Source organism: Belonocnema kinseyi, chromosome 5 (genome assembly GCF_010883055.1).
Source record: "Belonocnema kinseyi isolate 2016_QV_RU_SX_M_011 chromosome 5, B_treatae_v1, whole genome shotgun sequence".
NCBI lineage: Eukaryota > Metazoa > Arthropoda > Insecta > Hymenoptera > Cynipidae > Belonocnema > Belonocnema kinseyi.
Genome location: NC_046661.1, coordinates 29,174,032 through 29,181,028, shown reverse-complemented (window position 1 = coordinate 29,181,028; position 6,997 = coordinate 29,174,032). Strand labels below are relative to the sequence as shown.

Genomic DNA, 6,997 nt, shown 5'->3' with positions numbered 1-6,997 from the left:
AGCCTTGGAGGAGATTATGTTGAGAAATAAAAAAAAAAATTCTTAAAAACGTTGTTTTTCTTGGTCAGGCCGGAAACTTATCAATCCACCCTCGTATTAGCTCTTTTACCATCAAAAGTTATGGTTGGTCTGTCCACAAGACTCCATACTTCATTTTCATGGATAGATTGAAATTCATCATCTATGGCCTTTTGCCAGTGTACTCTATGTTTTGTATTGATCGCCTCTGAGTAATTAATTGGATCACGATTAGTTACTGCTAACAAGACAAATCCCTTTTCATCTTCATCTATCTCCTTATACATTGCAATATTAGTGAGGTAAGCAAAACTAGCATCAACTATATCAATTTTTTCTTCTGAAATAGCTTTGTAGTCCATTTCTTTAGAATTTCCTGTTTTCTTTTCTAGGGTACCTTCCTCGAATAGACTGATAGGATTTTCCTCTAGATATTCAGAATCTAAGTTATCGTCGAGAATTATATCAAACTCTAAGGTTTTGCCAATATTTTTATAAGTTAACTTTTCTCTGATTTTAACATGTTTGGACTGTGTTAATTTTCCTGATTTTTGATGAAAGAGAATATAACCATTTGATGTTTGGTTAACTAAAATTCCTTTTATTGCCTTTTCTGAGAATTTAGTTTCAGTGATTGGCTTTTTGGCATACGCTATACTGCCAAACCTTCTAATTTTATCAATGTGACATTTGCTGTTTGGAAATATTACATTTAAGGGTGCCTGAAACTTCATTGATGAATTGGGTGTTCTGTTATATAAATTAACTGCAACTTCTAACGCTAAGTTCCACATATATTTAAGTAATCCTGAATCAAACATTAAAGATCGAATTTTCTCTAACAAAGTTCTATTAAAACGCTTGGCTGTGCCTCCAGTGAATTCTTTCGCATTGTCTGCTCTAATGAAACAAACTTTCAAATCTTTACCAAATAAATTTCTAACTGTTCTCAAATAATTTTCCAAACAATCACCAGATTCAGACTTATTTTTAATTGCATAAGCCTTGGCAAATTTTAAGTAATTATCTACAAAAACTATAATATAACGTTTATGTCCAGGATGAGTTAATGTTTTGAAAGGACCCATAATGTCTGCATGAATTAATTTTAGAGGTTGATCTGCTCTAGTTCTAGTTTCAGTAAAAGGTTGTTTGTTCATTTTAGCCATAATACAAACTTCACAGTTCATTATCTTTTCGTCAAATTTTACTTTTTCTAAATTTGCATCTATTGCTTGTAATTTTTTAAGATATCCTAATGAAGGGTGTCCTAATCTAACATGCCAAAGCATTCCCTCATCTAGTTCTTCTGTATTCTGTATTTTATTATTGTCATTGATATCATCTAGATCAACATTTTGAAAATCGCTATATTGACTGAATCTAGGGGAAACATTTTATATGTCAAGATCCCTCCCAACCTCAGCCTCTGATAATTCATTATCACTTTCATTGGAAGTCTGAGGCTGAGTAGATAACTCATCCAATGTGACTAAAGGAGCTCTACAAGTATATTTATGATAGTTTGATTTATTTAATTTTTCATTCACATTTTTAACCTCTAATTGACTCAACCAATTTGGCTTTTTATAATAACCAGTCAGGTACTCAAACCCGGAGTTTCTATCTTCAATTTTGGTCGCAGAGTTATCTAAATAAATGCAGAACCCTGCTTCAGTGAATTGTATAAATGATAGTAAATTTTTACAAATATTTTGCGCAGCTATTACATTAGTTAATTTAATAGGATAACCTTTTTCATCTAATTTATTTATATATAAATCACCTTTATCATCTATTTCTATGTCTGCTGATTTATTTTTGTTTGCACTTTTAATGAAAGCTCCAGAGCGTTTTTCAAACTTTTGTAGAATAAATCCTTTATTAACAATATACTCAGTAGTTCCAGAATATACTAAAAAGGTGATTCTATTATTTGTGATTTCAGAGCAATTCTTACCTTAAAGTGTAGCTTAAGCTGCTTTCGCAAATTTTTGTTGACTTTTCGCATTAAAGGGAGTATCAGAACGTTTTCCGTCCTTTTTAAAATTGTTATTTCTACCTATAAAATTGCATCTATTAATATTGTTACTACCTCTACCACCTTTATTATTTTTATTATTAAAGTTGTCTCTGCCGCTACTATTTCCACCACTAGCCTTTGAGCCTACATGATTATTAAAGGAATCTCTATTATTCCTGCGATTTTGTTTGTTGGCTTGGTGCCTCTCATGTTCCCGTGGGTCATACTGATTGCACTGGGTGGTAATGTGATCAGTGATCCTTTTACATGAGACACATTTGAAAAAGCCATATTCCTTGAGAGAAAAAGCATTCCTTGAAGATTTAGAAGCATCGTTAGATTTAGAAGTAATTAAATAAAATCAAAATATGACCACTTTTGAGGAATAAAAAATATCTCTGTGAGGTGTGTTACCGGTACAACTCGAATGAATTAAAAATATTGAAAACACGTTCTCTTTGGGAGAATAGAAAACTGTGTGGCGGCCGCTATGGAAATAGAAGTGAATAAGTTTAAGAGGTCTCTTATTCTTATGGTGGCATTTTAGACAGATGGAACAATCGCGCATTAAAAATAATAGAATAATCTTCACTTTTACGCTGAAATCTGAAAATATTAATTTTTTCTATTCTACGTTTATTACCGGGTTAGCAGCTGCTGCATTTGCAGCAGGCTTGCATCTATTTGCCTCTAACTCTTGGACAAAATTTTTCATCTAATCTAAGTTCATTCCTAAATTTTTTGTTTGCTTTGTCAAAATGTCCATCTCTCTAATTCTAGGTCCTGCTTCTTTTACAGCTTTTAGAAAGGGTCATCTTTTCGCAGTATCGGTGATGGGAGTCCCTGTTTCATTCAATTCGTATTCTCTAGTTATCGATAAAGTCAGATATTTTATCGTTTTTATTTAGTTCAAGGCTGAATAGCATCTCTCTCGCACCTGCATTATCCATATTATTCAACTCTCAATTTCTTTGATTTTTATTAGTATTTAGATCTTTTATTGGGTCACTAGCACTTAAAACCAGTTTGTAATAATGCTCATCTAGATGATTTACTATAATGTCTCTAACTAAGCTGTTTCTTTTATTCTTTTCATCAAAGTTATAATCTCTTTTAGGCTTTACTTTGAGGTCTATAACATCTAGTAATTCTTTCGCTAAAAGTTCTGAATTTAGTCTATCTAGCCATAAATTAAAGTTTGTTTTTGAAGTCAAGGTGTGATCTCTTTTGCAAGATGATTTTGAATTATTGCTGTTTGATTCTATAGATTTATGAAAGCAGTAGCGGTTTGACTTAATTGAGAACTAATTTCAGAACTAATAGCTTGTTGAGAATGTTCTACAAAAAAGCTATTAAGTGCAGCTATTCGGGGCTGAGATTGTGAATTATCAGTGGGGGTTCAATTTGAATTTTTATCTTCTAAAATGTTAATAATACAGAAATCGCTGGGGGGTTTCATTCTGTTAGAGGGTTTTGGCATGGTGGCAATTATGTTAGGGCTGGTAGTATTGATGATTGTTTGAGCTTCCCATACCTCTAAACGTCTAATTTCTTGGCGCTCTTTTTCTACGGTCAGCTCCATAATCTTTAGAAATGACTTCAGTGCCTGGCTGACACGCGGCCAAACCTTGCTCTGCGTTTCGGCGATATGATCCGACTGTCCCGCTTGTGGCCAATGCGCTAACAGAAGTGTATGGCACGGTTGAGTTTGAAGAAGTGACCTGGGGAGAGCTAACTGCAGATAAGGAAGTTGTTGACACTCCGGTTGCTCCAGGGGCTGAAGAAATGGCGGTAGTGACTGTTGCTGCTGCACCAGCAGTCACAGTGGCAGTGCTAATAGTGGTAGAATCAGTAGTTGCAGTATTAATAGCTTGAGGGGTCATAAACAGTTCTATAATAAATGTTTGGACTTTCTCTAAATTTTTCAAAATTTTCAGTTCACGGATCCGTGTTCTAACGTCTACTCTACTTTACTGTTTATTAGCATTCGAAATAAAGACAACTCAGTTTATCTTTTTCATAAAAAATATTTATACCTAAAACAGTGGTTGAGATAGGGATCGAGGGCAGACTGTTATTGTCGTCGCCCTGGTTGCCTCCAACATTCTCCACGACTCGTTTGTATTAATCAGACATCTTGATTACTCTAATGAAATTGCCAAACATTTCCTCTACTAATTTCGAAGTCGTATGATTTCTTTCTGAATTTGACGGGTACATCCGTCAAGTCCAGTCCGAAATCGCAACTATTGTTCACATTGGCCAATGCTGCACACGTGCTCCCTCCGGATTCAACTGACTGTACATAGTGCAGAGAAATATTAAAGGGGCGATCGCACACGCATACAACACCGAACCAATGATCCCAATGATTGCCAAAAGTCATGTGAGACGTTGACCATACATAGCGCAAGTCTCGATTTCTCGGACAATTATATTTTTATTTTTATTCAATCAATTCACTCTAATATTTATTAAATGGGACAAATCACTAGATAGCACCTATTTCAATGTTGAATAACTCCGCCATTTTTCAGCCAATTTTGGAAAATGAACAAGATTTATATAAGGTTATTAGCTTTTAGTTCTTCAATAGTCTTCGGTTTGCTGGAATATACCTTATTCTTCAGGTGGCCCTACAGAAAAGTCCGGTGCCGTCAAATCCGGCGAACGAGGAGGCCAGTCCAAATCACCCAAATCACAATAGAATGAATAATTTCAATGTACAGCGCTACAAATTTCAGCCCGCTTTTTTGGCGTAAATCGATCCATGTCTAAAATGGCATAGACTGCTGTTTCAGAATCTGGCTGATTGGCTGATCTGTCTAGATGGCGCACCCTGTATATATACAAGTTGTACAACTTTTATTTTAAGCATGCAATAATATTACGAAAATTTAATTTCTGATACGTATCAGCTTTTATTTCGGCACTCCCGTGATTTCGTGAACACGAAAATTGCGTCATAAAATGACATTTTTCAGCCTAACTAAATTTCGGTTTTTTGTCCTCTAAACAAGGTAATAATCAAATCTAAATCACTCTAGTCATTTTGAAATAACTTTACTGTAATAATCTAAAGAGAAAACGCGACGCTACGAGAACAAAGCCTGCTCGAGGCTCTTTGTGTACGCTACGCAACTTCTAGTTTTTCACCTATATAGCACTTTTGACTTACTTAATTTTTCAGCGCAGATGGAAGCGTGACTGATGCCCATAACTTGTTGGAATGGTTCGGAAAGCAGATGAAGTAAGTTGACACAGATTTAATAAATACTATGCGTAGACCACGAAGGATTAATGAGGAGACCCAACTGCCAGTGGGAAGCCATCTGAAACTGGCAATAGAAACATTGCCGTAAGCGATACGCACATTACAGGAAGATCTTAGATTTGAGTGCGCAGGTGCGCAGTTGTCCTCTTCCTATACATGGAAAAGTGTGCGAGTGAGAAAGTTTGTCAAATTCAAAGATATTATAAGCATAGATGCGGCACGGGAGGTCGGAGTGGGAGAACGATATATATACATATCTAACTACATTTTTGCTATGCACGTTTGCTATGCATTTGCTATGTCTATGCACGCCGAAAATATTAAAATTAAGAAGGGCCTAAGATTATTATAATTATTATTATGGTAAAATTAATAAATTTCTTTTACAGCTTCTTTTTTAAAAAGGGAGACTTGCAAGATAGTAAATAAATTTAAAAAGTAAATACATTTTTAATTAATTCAGAATTTAGCTAAATGAAAAAGTTAAATTAATTCCTCATCTGGTTTCTTTTAAAAGAGAAATTTTCGAAATACTATATAAATAAGTTTAAAAAAATTCTTGTCATATTTTAAAATTGTAGCGAAATTTCAAACATTATTAAAAAAATATAATTTTTATAAAAATAGTGAATTGAAGGTTCGAATACTTCACTGTATAAATTAATCCTACATGTATTTTTGAATCCTAAAAGATTTTATTATTTTTTCGCATAATTAAGGTATAACTGAAGTAATATTTACACTTATCTCTAGTGTCGAATTGACAATTTACATTTAATTCCGAGGAAAAATTTAAGGTTTACACTACTCATTTAATTATTTATCAAAATTATATTAATATTCTGTTTTTGTTTGTTTTTCTTTCTTGATTATTTGAAACGTATAATCTCTTTCCTTATAATTTGTTTAGTTACAGAAACCAGTAACGAGATTGTGCCTTGCAAATTGAAATTGAATTTTAAAAGTTTGAGGGAAGTTAACCACTTGCAAATCTTATACTCATCCGAATTCACAACTTTAAAGCAATCCAAATAGTTTATAAAAATAATTCAAAGAATCGAAGAATCCAAAAAAATTCTAAAGAAATATAAGGCGTTTAGGGGTGCATCTCAGCAAATAAGGCTATTATAAAAAAATGGAAAAGGAAAGAATTCCAACGATTTAAAATAATTCAATAATTTTTTGCGAGCCGGGAAATGACCGGAAATTTGTTTCCTTGATTAAAACGGCCACCTGGATTTCTTAGTATTTAAAAATTTAGTATATTCATTGGTGTTTTCCTGTAAAAATAGTTATACTTTTTCGTACTTGTAAACAAATTCCCACCAAGGATTGAAAAAATTTTTGATTTTATTTATTTCTTCAAGTGAATTTTGTTTAAGTTTGCAATAACAAAGAAAAACTATCCAATTAGGGGTTTTAAGGGTTTAAAAATCGTGATTCATTTTTTTCATAAATAGTTTGGAAATAATTTCTACATTGTACAAATCAGGTGGTTTTTAAGCATATTATATTGATGATGTGTACAATGTGAAAGTTATTTGGAAATTATTTATGAAAAAAATAAATCACGAGTTTAAACACTTAAAACCCCTAATTAGATATTTTTTCTTTGTTTGTTTGTTTTTTTTTTAATCTTTGTAAAACTTTTAAAAAAATCCACTTGAAGAAATAAATAAAAT

The 6,997-nt window shown here is 32.9% G+C and overlaps 1 protein-coding gene across 3 annotated transcripts in view; it reads right to left on the bottom strand.

Annotated features, from left to right (window-relative positions):
* Window positions 1–6,997, bottom strand: part of LOC117172542 (transient receptor potential cation channel protein painless-like) — a 113,161-nt gene that overhangs the window by 103,415 nt on the left and 2,749 nt on the right. For 2 of the 3 annotated variants that reach the window (XM_033360583.1, XM_033360585.1), the window contains exon 2: window positions 5,220–5,379. The gene's annotated coding sequence lies outside the window, so the exon portion shown is untranslated. Of the gene's footprint in view, window positions 1–3,575; window positions 3,730–5,219; window positions 5,380–6,997 lie in introns of those variants that run through there. The other variant, XM_033360584.1, reaches the window with a different exon arrangement.